The sequence below is a fragment of the Jaculus jaculus genome, chromosome 10 (genome assembly GCF_020740685.1).
Source record: "Jaculus jaculus isolate mJacJac1 chromosome 10, mJacJac1.mat.Y.cur, whole genome shotgun sequence".
Lineage (NCBI taxonomy): Eukaryota > Metazoa > Chordata > Mammalia > Rodentia > Dipodidae > Jaculus > Jaculus jaculus.
The window spans coordinates 94,006,809-94,021,694 of NC_059111.1; the positions used below are offsets into that span (position 1 = coordinate 94,006,809).

The 14,886-nt window shown below is 44.0% G+C and overlaps 1 pseudogene; it reads right to left on the bottom strand.

The window, feature by feature from the left end:
* Positions 1 to 7,269: 7,269 nt before the first annotated feature.
* LOC101600247 overlaps positions 7,270 to 14,886 on the bottom strand; it is a 66,696-nt pseudogene continuing 59,079 nt past the window's right edge.

The window sequence follows — 14,886 nt, forward strand, 5'->3', positions numbered from 1 at the left end:
GACCTAAGTTAGTGCCTCCCCCACCATCTCTCTCTCTCTCTCTTTTTGAGATAGTATCTCACTTTAGCTCAGGTTGACCTGAAAATTATTCTTTAGCCAATGCTAGCATTGAACTCAGTGTGATCCTTCTATCTCAGCCGCCCAAGTGCTGGGGTTAAAGGCATGGACTACCACACTCCATTTCTTGTGTCTCTTTTTGTTAAAGCCAGAATGAAATTGGGGCACTAGAGGGTTAGAGGGAGGTAATAATGGAGGGCAGAGTGAAAACAAAATGAATGTCAAAGGACAGAGAAACATGTAATCAAATATAAAGAAAATGAAATTATAAAGAAAAAAATAAAAGAAGGAAGGAGACCATACTTGTGTTGGATACTACATTAGAACATTAAAATACAACAATAAAAACCTCAAAAGAGCCGGGCATGGTGGCACATTCCTTTAATCCCAGAACTTGGAAGGCAGAGGTAGGAGGATCATTGTGAGTTCAAGGCCATCCTAAGACTACAGAGTGAATTTCAGGTCAGCCTGAGCTAGAGTGAAACCCTACCTCAAAAAGCCAATAAAATAAAATAAATTAAATTTAAAAACCTCAAAGAAAACTGGGCATGATGGTGCACACCTTTAATCTCAGCACTCAGGACACAGAGGTAGGAGGATCAATATGAGTTCAAGGACACCCTGAGACTACATAATGAATTCCAAGTCAGCCCGGGCTACAGTGAGGTGAGACCCTACCTCAAAAGAAAAACAAAAACCCTCAAAGGAAATTAACTGGTTGAAGTGATACCGACAGTAAAATGATGATGTCCTTTCATATAGAAATAGCTCTACCATCCCTCTGTCTGCTGAGTGTGCTTGGATGGATTTGTCCACAGGAGAGAGCAGCGTGAACCAGAATTTATGCACGCTCACAGCAAATTCCTTGCTGAACTAGAACACCCATTCATCTATCCATTCACTCGCTCATTCATCTATCCATTCATTTGCTCTGTTTTCTGGTGGGGGAGAGGGGATTAGTCACATGGTTTATGTATTCAGAACTAAAGATATTCCAAGAAACAAACATTCTAGTGAATTGTTTATCAACATGTGATTTTAGTATATTGTGCAATTTACTTTTGTCTAATAATAATTTTTCAGCACTTACTATGTGCCTGGCAGTGTTATGAGCACAAGAGGTTCAGGAGTAAATAAAATACAGTCCTTGCCTTCTGGATGTATGAATAAGGACTTGAGACAGGCAAACATGTGGAATAGCTCAGTTACCATGACACTGCTTGGCTCAGGCAATAAACAGACCCCTGGCCTAACAATGTACCTAGAAGTCTGTTGGCAACCTGGGACCCCCCCCCCCACACTGGTATAAAAACCTACATCTAAAATAAAATTCAAGTGGACTTTTAAAAAGGGGGGGCTGGAGAGATGGTTTAGCAGTTCAGGCGCTAGCCTGCAAAGCCTAAGGACTCATGTTCAATCTCTTTCCATATCCAACATAAGCCAGACACACAAAGGTGAGGCAAGCACAAGGTTGCACATGCCCACTAGGTGGCGCGAGCATCTGGAGTTCAATTGCAGTGGCTGAGACCTGGTGCTACAATTCTCTCTCTCTCTCATTCTCTCTCTCGCTCTCACTCTCTCATTTGCTCGCTAGCTCTAAAAAAAAAAAAATTTAAAAACCCGATTGACACCCGCTTTAAACAATGGAAACAAGACACCCCTTGGTCATACCTTGTTACTATTTAAACATTTCCAAGATACACACGGGATCCGGAGACAGGATGGCTGCTTTGGCGTGGACTGGTTTTGGGAGCATGTGCAGTAGAGCTAACTGGGTCCTCTGAGTGCATTTTTCAAGAGAATGCTCTATGCCTGTGCACAACTGGGCATACATAGTGATTAAAATTAGATGCATCATGTGGGAAATGGCATGTGCAAGCAGAGAAAAGCTTACCTAACTTACCTGTCAATCAAAATAGCGGACCACCCAAGCCACACCTCCTAGTTTAAAAAAAACAAACAAACCCAAACTATAACCCATTGCTCTTGGGCAATCTAGCTCCAGGAGTCCAGTGCTCCCTTGTAGTCTAATCCGCTCCCCTTTCTGTACACTTGCTTGACTCGCTAATAAAATTTCTCATTGCTGGAGCTGGAGAGATGGCTTAGCGGTTAAGCGCTTGCCTGTGAAGCCTAAGAACCCCGGTTCAAGGCTCCATTCCCCAGAACCCATGTTAGCCAGATGCACAAAGGGACACATGCGTCTGGAGTTCGTTTGCAGTGGCTGGAAGCCCCTGCGCGCTCATTTCCTCTCTCTCTCTGTCTCTGCCTCTTTCTCTCTCTGTCTACCACTTTCAAATAAATAAATAAAAATAAACAAAAAAATTAAAAACAATTTCTCATTGCTTTTCTATTTATGTTTCTTCAATGCTTTGAACAAGACGCCAAGAACCTGGAAACATCCAGACAGACACCACCAGCAGGAGACTCAAGCCACAAGACACTCACGTTGACTGGGGACCCAACTGAGTCCGCTATTCCAGAATGAATTAGTTAGTGTGTGTTTGTTTTGGTTTCCGAAAAGGTACTTCCAACTTAGGACAGAAAACTGATCCCACTGATGAAAAAAAAAAAAAGGCAAACTCACATCCTGTCTTTTCATCAATGGACACATCCCTCCTTTAATACCAAATCTCGCCGGGCGTGGTGGCGCACGCCTTTAATCCCAGCACTCAGGAGGCAGAGGTGGGAGGATTGCCGTGAGTTCGAGGCCACCCTGAGACTACATAGTGAGTTCCAGGTCAGCCTGGACTAGAGTGAGACCCTACCTTGAAAAACCAAAAAATAAAAGTAAAAATAATACCAAATCTCAACTCAATAACACATAATGGGCTCTAAACTCTGGTCATTTAGGTCATATATATATATATATATATATATATATATATATATATATATATTTTTTTTTTTTTTTTTTAAATCTCTTGACTATTTACAGGGCCAGAAGCTGGTCAGAGATTCACACAAACAGAAAGTCTGGTCATGCTTAAAGGCCCTCATGTTGGGACACCGGACAGGGTTGAAGGTAAAGGACAGTGAATGGTTGGGGACAAGAGAGGGTGGGACTCACGGCCTTTCTGAGTCTTTGGTAATTTCACGGAACGCAGTTCTTGGGTCTTCAGTCCGCAGAAGGTACTGGGCTCCTGGTACTTGCCCTTCTTCTCACCAGAACTCAGTTCCTTACGTGCTACCCAGTAGAAACCCAATAGATGATTTTATTTTTTTTCACAGTCACACTTTTCTCAACATGACATATATGCAGCCACAAATCACGTCTTATCTAAGTGCTCTTTTGTGTAAAGGGGGCATGGAGACATAAATCACCAAGGTCACGTGGTATGGCTGTAAAATAGGGATCATGGAAGGGACTAGGAGAGAAGTTACAGACTATGGATCTTGAGGATTTCGGAGCCTGCTGCGCCTCTGTAGACTGTGATGGGACAGCAGGGGTCACCTGGGAGAGACTGGGACCTAACCTCAGCCAGTGTTTGCTATCTTGTTGAACTTCTGCTGAAAAAGCCCATCTCTCTCTCTCCCTCTCTGTCCCTCCCTCCCCCCCTCCCTCCATCTTTCTGTCTCTGTTCATGACTTGTGCCATCTTCCTGTGGAAGGTGCCCTTCTAAACACATGAAGCTCATGATTCTATGCACTGGGGACAGTCATCTCTCTGATTCTAAGCTGGGCATTTCCTCCTCAGGGATAATTTTTTTTTCCCCTTTAAGGTTGTATTATATATCCTTTTATTTTGTTTTTGTTTTCTGTGGTAAGGTTTTGCTCTAGCCCAGGCTGACCTGGAATGCATCAGGTAGTCCAGGGTCACCTCGAACTCACAGCGATCCTCCTACCTCTGCCTCGGGAATGCTAGGATCAAAGGCGTGGGCCACCACGCCCAGCTAGTATTACACATTGTCGATGCATTGCAAGTTTCAGCCCAAACATCTCAGTCTCAATACTGGGCTATGAATTTCAGATGGCAAAGATGTGCACATAATGGAGATTTTTTTTCAGTGTTCTGAGAAGCTCTTCATTCACTTGATTTTCTTCACATAATTTTGGGGATGTTTTAGTTTTGTTTTTGCCTTCAAATTGTTTAAAGGACCCACTTGTAGCTAACAGGAAGACCCCAGGAGACTGCAAATCAGCTCTGACTGTGAGACTTTCTTCTTGCTTCCCTCCTTTCCTCCAGTTCCAAGAGGCTGTCATCTATGTGAGCTCTATGAGCTCAGGAACACCCACCAACTCATTCTCCACAGGGATTTTTAACTAGCTCTCTTTATCCCTCAGAACCTGTTTTATTCACACATTAACTTTTTTTTTTTTTTTTTTCTCGAGATAGGGAGGATATTGCTCTAACCCAAGCTGACCTGGAATTCATTCTGTAGTCTCAGGCTGGCCTCAAGCTCACGGCGATCCTCCTACCTCCCGAGTGCTGGGATTAAAGGCGTGCGCACCACAGCTGGCTCACCTTTGCATTTATTTATTTAAGGGAGAGAGACAGAGAAAAAAGGATGAGAGAGAGAGAGAGAGAATGGGTACAGCAGAGTCTCTAGCCACTGCAAATCAACTCCAGATGCGTGCACCACCTTGTGCATCTGGTTTATATAGGTACTGGGGAATTGAACCTGGGTCCTTCGGCTCACAGGCAAGTGCCTTTACCACTCAGCCATCTCTCCAGCCCTACTTTTTCCATTTATAAGCTTGATTTCTGACCTCAAGTTTCCACGGTCTTTGTTTCCATCTTATACTTTTGCTTGTGTATGGGGGAAAGGGGGTGCACAGAGGGGACTGTGCTTGCTCATATATGCACATGGGCAGTTCAGAGGCACCCTCTACCTTTTTTATTTTTCCTTGAGACAGGGTTTCTCAATGGCCTGAAGCTCATTAATTAGACTATCCTTACTGGCAGGGAGTCCCAGGGATCTTCCTGTCTCTGTTTTCCCAGTTAGGGTTGGAAGTGTACACAAATGTTCTGCCCTTTAAAAAGATTGGGGGGGGGCTGTAGAGATGGCTTAGATGTTAAGGTGTTTGCCTGCAAAGCCAAAGGACCCGGCTTCCATTCCCCAAGTCCCATGTAAGCCAGATGCACAAGGTGGTACATGCATCTGGAGTTTGCAGCAGCTGGAGGCCCCAGCGCACCCATTCTCTCTCTCTCTCTCTCTTAAATAGATAAATAAAAACAAAATATTTTTTAAAAATTGGGTTCTAAAGCTCAAACTCAGGTCCTCATGTTTTCAAGAAAGCACTTTACCAGCCAAGCCCATTTCCCAGCCCCCAACATATTCGTTTGAGACACTTTTTTGACTTTACTGAAGTCGAATGTTTTCATTCAAGCCATCTGGTTCTCTGCAGCCAGTCCTCATCCTTCAGAGACGCTTTTAAGATGGCTGTGTAGCAGTCTTCTTCCCAGAGGGCTTTCACTGGTCTGCCCAGGCGAGCGCATCACTCTCACTCGATGAGATGAAAGGCCGAGGAGTTGCCCTTCCACTGAAAGTCCATCGTGTCCCCCAGATAGAAGCCCATTCTGACAGCTTTCACCGTCAATCAACATGTGTACCCGCAAAGGCCTGTCCTCCACCACTGTGACCTGAGAGTGACATAGGCTTGGGCCATCAGCCAAGGCTTCTCACTGACTTTTCAATACGTGCCAACCAGCAAAACACTTTGGGACTCATCTTCCTCCCCCCGAGCTACCATAGTACTGTCTGCAGACCGAGCTCTCCCGGCAAACCCAGAGAGTGCTAGGACTTTTCCAGAGCATTCAGATTCTGCCAGCAGAGCACAACACAGCTGATCCAAGACATTTTGGTAGCCGGCAGTCAGCCCTCCCTGGGTCTAACAGCATCCCCGCTCTGCCTTTGGTTATCAGTACCTGTAGAGACACCTCTGACCACTCGGATCCCTATGGAGTTGTTGTTATTATTACTGTTATTATTACTATTATTAGTCTCTAATGAAAGCAAACAACAAGGGCAGCTGGACAAGTTCAGACTGCAGAAAGGTAAGACAGCCAGGGTCTATTAAGGACCACTCCCTCACTACCCTGCTCAGCGCACAGGCAGGACATCCATTTGAGGACGAGGAAAGGGCTCATGCAGCCGGAGACCAGCCTGGCGTTTAGGCCCCTCCTAATCCTTCCTGGCTGTACGTGGTAGTCACGCTTGGTTTATCAACTTGACATACTCTCCAGACTCCTGTTTATGAAGTTATCGGACGCAAGTGCGAACTGCCCTCTTTCCAGCTCTAGATCACCGCGTGTGGTCCCGTGTTAATCTTGCATAGATCGGTTTGGGTGCTTTCATAACCTGCATTTACTGCTGGTCAGCATTCTGATCTTCCCTCATGTAAGACAGTAGGTAGTATGCATGCCTTCCTTCTGCCTTTGCTCAGGTTAATTTTCACATTACTCCCTACGCTCAAGGCTAGCATATACACTTTGTAGCTCTCACTCCATCCTCTAAATGCCCCGGGTTGTTTGTGGCCGCATTCTTCCAGGGCACACAAGAAATACGTGGATAGCTCAAGTCAGTCTATTTCTTCCACAGGAAGGACAAGGAGACAAAAAGAACCGCATGGTCAGCAGGCTCGGGGTTGGGAGCATGGCTTAACGGTACAGTGCTTGCTGACCATGCGTGAGGCCCTGAGAATCCCCAGTACTGCAAACTACAACAAAATGACTTTACCAATACAGGGGCTGGAGAGATGGCTTAGCGGTTAAGGCATTTGCCTGCAAAGCCAAAGGGCCCCGGATGGATTCACCAGGACCCCCATAAACCAGATGCACAAGATGGCGCATGCGTCCAGTGTTCATTTGCAGTGGCTGGAGGCCCTGGCGCACCCACTCATTCTCTCTTTTTCTCCCTCTTTCTCTCTGTCAAATAAAAATAAAATATTTTTTTTAAAAAAAAAAAGGTTTTACCAATACAGATACAATGAGTAAAGCAAGATCTCCACCTGGGTACAAATATACTTCCATGAGTGGAAAAGTGGCTGCAGACTTCTACAAGACACTGGTCTTCAATTTCCCAGTTTACTCAGTAAAGAGACAATAACAGGAATGTATTGTTGTGACCCTACCATACTTTTCCCTTTGATATTAGTGTGGCTTGATTTGTATTTTGTCTGAAGTTATCAAAAACAATCATTTTGGTTTGGTTTTGTTTTTTTCTTACAATTTTTAAAGTCTTCAGCTCTTCGCAGAAATGTTACATTCCTACCTCAGGTTCTCCTCCTAGACATTTTTAAGGTTATTGGCTTACTACAGTAGAGACAGTCACCAAATAACATTGTTAAAGCTCTGTTTACCAATGCATAGTCTTTCAGCCCCTCCTACGGGCTGATAGAAAGGCTGCCCGCCCTGGGAATTCTCACATATCTGATCAGGAATGGTACCACCAAGTCGATAGCCATAGCAAATTGCACAATCCCTAGTCAAATCAGGTTTCTCCAGGAAAGCTGGAAAATCAACTTCTAAAACATCTTTCTGATTTGTAATTGACTATTCCTGGATCCCGTAAATGTAGGATTCCTGCTCAGCCTAATTCCCAGGGGTTTTATCACATGGTGAGCTCTAAGAAAACAGCACTTCAGATGCATAGTCGGCTGCCTGTGGTCTAGCTCTCCGCTTATTTATTCCCTAATGCAATTCTGTGGGCTGTGGCACTCTATGTCAATTTTTCTGGCTCTGGTGCCCAGGTCTTCTCATCTATCTCATCCGTAATATCCCAGAACCCCGTAGTAACTCCAATGCTGCCAAGAACTGACTACTAATGCTAATTAGGGAGTTCTGTGGTATCCAGGAGATAGGAAATAGACCAGGGAAATCCACAGAACCACCTGGTGATTCTACAGGGTGCTTGGCCCTGAACTTGACAGTGATCAGATGCGCTTACCAGAAGGGTCCTCAACTTGAACTTGATGGTGCCAGAGCGAGTATCCACGTAGACAAGTTTGAGTCAAGATGAATCCCTCATGCACTTCTTTCTCGGGAAGCAGCAGCCGGAAGTGACACAATAGGCTGGCCTCTTTCAATGCCGTGGCACACTGGCCTTCCACATACAGTCAGAAACACCTGCACACCTTTTTTTTTTTTTTTTTTTTTTTTAGCATTTATGTTATGCTCACATCCACACTGCTCGCTGCCTAAACACGCAAGACTGGAGTTTCAATTCCCTTCTACAAATCTGTAAGAACAATCCCTAAGCCACTCAATGAAAAGCCCAAACCTGGGCTGGAGAGATGGCTTAGCGGTTAAGCACTTGCCTGTGAAGCCTAAGGACCCCAGTTCGAGGCTCGATTCCTCAGGACCCACGTTAGCCAGATGCACAAGGGGGCGCACGCGTCTGGAGTTCGTTCGCAGTGGCTGGAGGCCCTGGCGCGCCCATTCTCAGTCTCTGTCTCTATCTGCCTCTTCCTCTCTCTCTGTCACTCTCAAATAAATAAATGAATAAAAATAAATAAATAAAAGCCCAAACCTAAAAAGTTCTAGCAGTGGCTTGAGTCATAATATATTTTGACTATTACTTCAATGACCTTCTTTGATTAAAAAAAAAAAATTTAAATCAGAGATACATTAATGTTCTTTGGCATTTCCAAATATTGTTTTTTCCTTGACCAATCTTCCCTACCCTAAGCTTTCTCATCTTCTCAAGGATATTAGCTACCCTAAGAGTTGTCCTTTCTCTCAGACACTGTCCCTTGCATGCCACTTTCTTTTCCTGCTCCGGTCTGGGCTGGTTGTCCTCTAGCCTTACTTCCTGCTTAGGTCCTGGGTCCCCTTAACTGTCCCACTGTCTCCTGGATTCCGTTCTTTTCTATTTCTTTGTTTACTTCCTAAGAAAATGTATATGAAGCAGCTAAAAGGTGTATCCCAGTGATGGAACACCTGTCTAGCATGTGCACAACCCTGGGATTGATCCCTAGACACTGCAAGGTTTAAAAAAAAAAAAGGCTGTGGAAATTAAATATGTCATTATTTTATCTGGTAAAAAAAAATTAAGTTAGGGTTTATGCTTTCAGAAATTTGAAAACATTATCTTCTAACAATGAGGGTTACAGGGGGAAGTCAACTGCTGACTTGAGTTCAATTCCCTTGATATGACTGCTCTATCCCTCTGGAAGATCTTAAGATCTACCAATGATCCTTGGTGCTCTAAGATTTTTCAGAAAAGTGTCTGGTGTTGGGCTAATTTACTTTTTCATTTACTGTGTTAAGTATTCTTCTAATTTTTTTAAAATTAATATCTTTCATCAGCTCTGAATTTTTTTTACCTCTATTGTTTCTTTCCTAATTTCTATTTTCTCTATTTTCCTTTTCTAGTATTTTTTCATTAGTATTTTACTTCAAGGATGAGTTGTCAGGTTCCCTTACTTTTTCACCAGTATTTTCTTTTCTTTATTTTCCTATATTATACATTCTGATAATTTCTCTTGACTTTCTATTCCAAAGTTATTTTCAAACTCTTATTTTAATAATCAAGATTTTTAAATCTCCAAGAACTGATTTCCCTTGTTTCTTTGTGTTCTTCCTTCATTACAGCTTATTCTTGTTTTACAGATGTAACATACTCTTCAATCAAGTGTATAATTTACATAAGGTTTATCTTTTTCTAACTATAGTGGCTTGATTCAGGAGCCCCCATAAACTTAGGTGTTCTGAATGCTAGGTTCCCAGCTAATGGAAATTTGGTAATTAACACATCCTGTAGGCTGTGTATTGTTGGGGGTGGGCTTATGGATATTAAAACCAGCTCCCCCTTGTTAGTGTTTAACACACTCTCCTGTTGCTATTGTCCACCTTATGTTGGCCATGGGGTGATGTCCACCCTCTGCTCATGCAATCGTCTTCCCCTGCCATCATGGAGCTTCCCCTCGAGCCTGTAAGCTCTGTAAACCTCTTTTTCCCACAAGCTGCTCTTGGTCAGATGATTTCTACCAGCAATGCGAACCTGACTGCAACACTAACTTAACTTGGCTTCTGGTGAGGTCAGTCTGTTTGTTATGGTCTGTTCTTTTAGTCTTTTATTTCTTAAGATCCCTGGGTTCAAAAGGACTAGGCAACTGATGTCAGCTTTTCTGCATCACAAGAGAACCCAAGGCATCTATGTTTAAACCAGTTCTCTTTCCTAGAATTCTGATCAGTACTATGTGGGGTATGAAATGATGCCTGGTCTCTTAGTGAAAGCTTTGTCTTTAAGGAGATGACTTGACAGCCAAATTAAGGACACTTCAAATGTAGGATGTGGAGGACCCTGTCCTGACACACCCAAACTTGCACTAAACGCCTTCCCTTTCCCCAGAGGGCCACTTTAAAATCAGAGGCACAGGGACTAGAGAGATGGCTTAGCAGTTAAGGCACTTGCCTATGAAGGCTAAGGACCCAGGTTCTCCAGGTCCCATGTAAGCCAGACGCACAAGGTGACATAAGCACCCAAGGTCGCACATGTGCACAAGATGGTGCATGGATCTGGAGTTTGATTACAGTGGCTGGAGACCCTGGCATGGCAATTCATTCTCTCTCTCTCTCTCTCATCTCTGATAAAAATTAAAATAAAAAATAAAATCAAAGATACGTTAAGTTGAACTAGGGTTGCTTACATGAGCATGAATAGGGGTTATTTACTGGAGGGGAAGAAGAGATATTTATCAGAAGTAGGAGGGGAACAGAAGAATGTAATGGGGTGAATATGATCAAAATAACTTGTACAGGGCATCATGGCTGGCCTCTTCATGAGCCAGCCTCCCAAGTCCATACCAACCAGTTCTCTCAGACTCACTTGAGTCTGAAGGTAAAGCCCACCCCAATAAGATTATCAATAGACCCTTACCAGGTGGGCAAGTTCTCTTCCTTGGCTTTCACTTCTCCTGAACTATCAGTTCTCTGTTCTGGTAAGCCCTCCTCCCTGAGCAAGATGAGAGGGGCCTATTCCCACATGGGCTCCCTACTTCCTCCTGCTTTCCATGTGGAAGAAGCTCTCTGTACTTTCCTTTTCTTTTCTTAATCTAATAAGGTCTCTTTAACCCTTAAAAAATTAAAAAAGAACTTGTACACATATCTGAGTGTCCAAAATAAAAAAGAAATAACCTCTAATATTATGACTTGAAGTAGATAGTAGATTATTGACACCAAAAGCTGTGAGGTAGACCATACCAATTCCTAACTAGCCTCTGGTGAGCCCCATTTTTTTACTTGTCTTCCACTGCACTTTTGTGCCCTATACTAAGAATCCTTTTGCTAACAGGACTCTTGGTCCTCATGTCTAGTATAGTTCCATTCCCTTCCCCCCTAACTATTGCATGTATTAAGCATCTATTCATTTCATCTTCCAGGAAAACGTTGAGTTTTCTTTCTTCCTCTCAAATCTCTTTGCCATGTAAGACATCTCCGAAGTGATAAAGGAGAAAGTGTATGTTTCATCTATCATCCCAAACCAGGAGTTCTCAGGGAAAATTTTATCTGAATTCTACAACGAATTCAAATTACAAATGCTATTCCACTCTGTGCCAAACATTATGTTTGACTTTAATAGGCTCCTGGTAAAAATGTTGGACTAAAGATTAGATTGAGTCTGTTTTTATTAAAAAAAAAAAAAACTTACTAAAGGAAGTTCAAGGTAGACTCAAGAGATTTGTTTCAAAAGGTTCAAGGGTTGAAAGGCCAGGGTTGGCAGCTCTCTCGACTACAGCTGCTGCAGTATGGGAGGGCCGGAGGCCACTTGAGCTCCTGCTGGGCAGATGCCAGTGGCTGTCAGTCAAGAGCAAGAGGCCATGCCCTGGGGCTTTGATCTTGGGCTCTTCACCAACTTTTTCTCTGAGTCAGCTCAGCTGACATACTTGTTTGCCCTGGTGGTGCCAGGAGACCCAACAGCTCAGAAGATAGGAAGGAGGGGAGGCTCCATGCTGGCCGAGGCTTGGATGTGCTGATCCATCACTGCTCTGTGAGTCCTGGGAGACACAGAGTCTCTCCTAAATACCACTTGGGACTGTAGATGTCCCAGACAGAAACTGATGTGTACTAGCTGAGAGGTGATTTGGTCATAAGAGGCTGACAGTAACCAATGATCCCTGGAAGTCTTGGGATTGGCACAGACTGAGGCCTCTGGGACTATATGGGGATTTGTCCTTCAATGTTGAATCCCTCCTCCAGTCCTCAGTTCAGATTGAAAATATTCAGAAAAAAAAATGTGTGCCCGTGAAGAATGTGTACAGACTCTCTTGTCCTTATTCCCTCAATAATATGATGTGACTACTATTTACATACAGTTTCCATTGCAGTAAGTAATTTAAGGGCCCTAGAGATGATGAAACCATGCAGGCAGGTTACATAAATGCTATGAATCTATGCTATACCACTGTATATGAGGGATGTGAACACCATGTATTTTGGTATGAGGGGAGAGCCCCCAATTGTGCCTCAGAGAGCGGGTGACAATCCCATGATTCTCCAGTCCTACCAGGCTTTTCTCTCTGGCAGGTTAGCGATAGCATTTAACCTCTCTGAGCCTCAATCCCCTCCACTGTGAAACAGAGATGCTAACCACATATGTGAAAGATGCTGCAAACTGGAAGCATGTGAATGCATGCACTGAAAAGTTCCTAGAGTAAATAAGGTTGAAATAAAACTAAGAATTTAGCTGGGCATGGTGGCACACACCTTTAACCCCAGCCCTCGGGAGGCAGAGGTAGGAGGGTCGCCATGAGTTCAAGGCCACCCTGAGACTACATCGTGAATTGCAAGTCAGCCTGAGTTAGAGTGAGACCCTACCTCAAAAAAACAAAAAAGAAAAAAAAAATAAGAACTTGATTTCAAGGGAAAATTTATATATATATATACACATACATATATACACATATATGTCCCAAGGTAATTAGAGAATGAAAAAAAATGATGGGCAGAGGAATGGGACAGAGTGGCAGTGGAGGAACACCCATCTTGGAAAAAACATTGAGAAATAAATAAACATCATCAACCAATCACAGACCTCCATGCTACCAAGTTCTTAGTCACCCTGAGCTGAGACCAACCCCCATGTGAACACCAGCTCAAGTCCTGGGCTTTCTCACAATGGACATCCCCAAAGGTTAGGCCTGTCCATGAGTGGCCAGTTGGGGAAGACAGAAGCCAAGCTGGCACAGGTCTTTATAAATAGCACCGGAGCATGGCTCAGACAGGAGCTCTCTCCCACTTCCCCTAGAAATCATACTCCGGTCCACGTTCAAGAGGGAGGTGCTGAGTCAGACATCGGTTCCCAGAGACCGAGCATTCCCTTCCCCGTGGCCTTGGAGACTCAGGCAATCATCCCACGCTATGGCCCCCAGCTCCCCTTAAATGTGATAGATGGGCTGAGTTTTTCTGGCAGTTTAAACACTTTGCATCGATTTGTGTATTACTTTGTATATTGTTTTGAGAGACCAATTTCAACAGAAGCTTTGCCCATCGTCCATCAAAGCGCACGGGTGCTTTGTTTTCATTCCGAGCTGGTTACTCATCAGGTGCCAGGCAGGCTTCTGCCAAGAGATCGTGACAAAGGGCCCTCCATCCATCATAGCTACAGGGACCGCTCTGCCTAGACATCACTGAACTCACAGGGAGAGAGCCACACTCTACTGTCACCACGCCAGGCTCTGCTCTCCAGGCTTCTTACTATCTACAGAGATGGCATGGCTTTTCTATAACCACTCCACAAATGTGGAAACTGAGTCAAGCTCCACAGACCAGAACCAGATAGATGCAGAGCTAGCCGGGTCTTCATGGTGCTGTAAAATGAAAAGGAGAAAAGGACATGTGCCTCCACAATTACCAAGCATTAATACTAGGACTGTGACTGGAACAGCCTTGGAGGAGGCACAGGGGATTGAGTGTGAGTTCAAAACGGGCACACTATACCCCAATCACCTCTTCATCCTTATCACCTCATCCTCTGCCTGTTCTTCCTCCAGGACGTCGGGAGAAAGGGTTACCTGTACAGGTACAATTAAGATGCTAAAGCTGGGCGTGCTGGTGCACAGCTTTAATCCCAGCACTCAGGAGGCCAAGGTAGGAGTACTGTCGTGAGTTTGAAGATACCTTGAGACTATATAGTGAATTCCAGGTCAGCCTGAGCTACCTTGAAAATCCAAAAAAAAAAATTAAGGTACTATTGATAGTGCCCACAAGAGAAATCACTGCTCCCTCAAGTTACTGCTGTGGTATAGATGCAGTTTGTACCCCAAGGAGTCATATGTTGGAAGCTTGATCCCCAGCATGGCATTGGTGGTTATAAGGTGGAGCTTACTGCAGAGTCACTGAGGTTATTTCCCTGAAAGGGATTAACGGAGTTCTTGTGGGTTATTATGAAAGAGCCAATCTGACCCCTTGCCATTCTCTGCTTTCTTGTTTTCTTTCTTTTTTTTAACATTTATTTATTCTTTTATTTATTAGAGACAGAGAGAGAGAGTGAGAATGGACACACCAGGGCTTCAAGCCACTGCAAACGAACTCCAGAAACATGCAACCCCTTGTGCATCTGGCTTATGTGGGTCCTGGAGAATAGAACCTGGGTCCTTAGACTGTGCAGACAAGTGCCTTAACCACTAAGCCATCTCTCCAGCCCTGCTTTCTTCCTTACTCATGTGAACTTTCATCCCTCATATGTTCCCAACATGGTGCCCATCGGCTGTAACGTATTATAGCCTGGGGAACCTTTAGCGGAACTGGCACCGTGCTGTTTGGACTTGTCACCTCCAAAATGGTGAGATAAATAACTCTCTTGTCTTTACAAGTTACCTAGCATGCAATAAGTTAGTGCAGCTGTGTTTTGGTATAGCAACTACTGCAATTAGGAAGTGTGAGGTTTC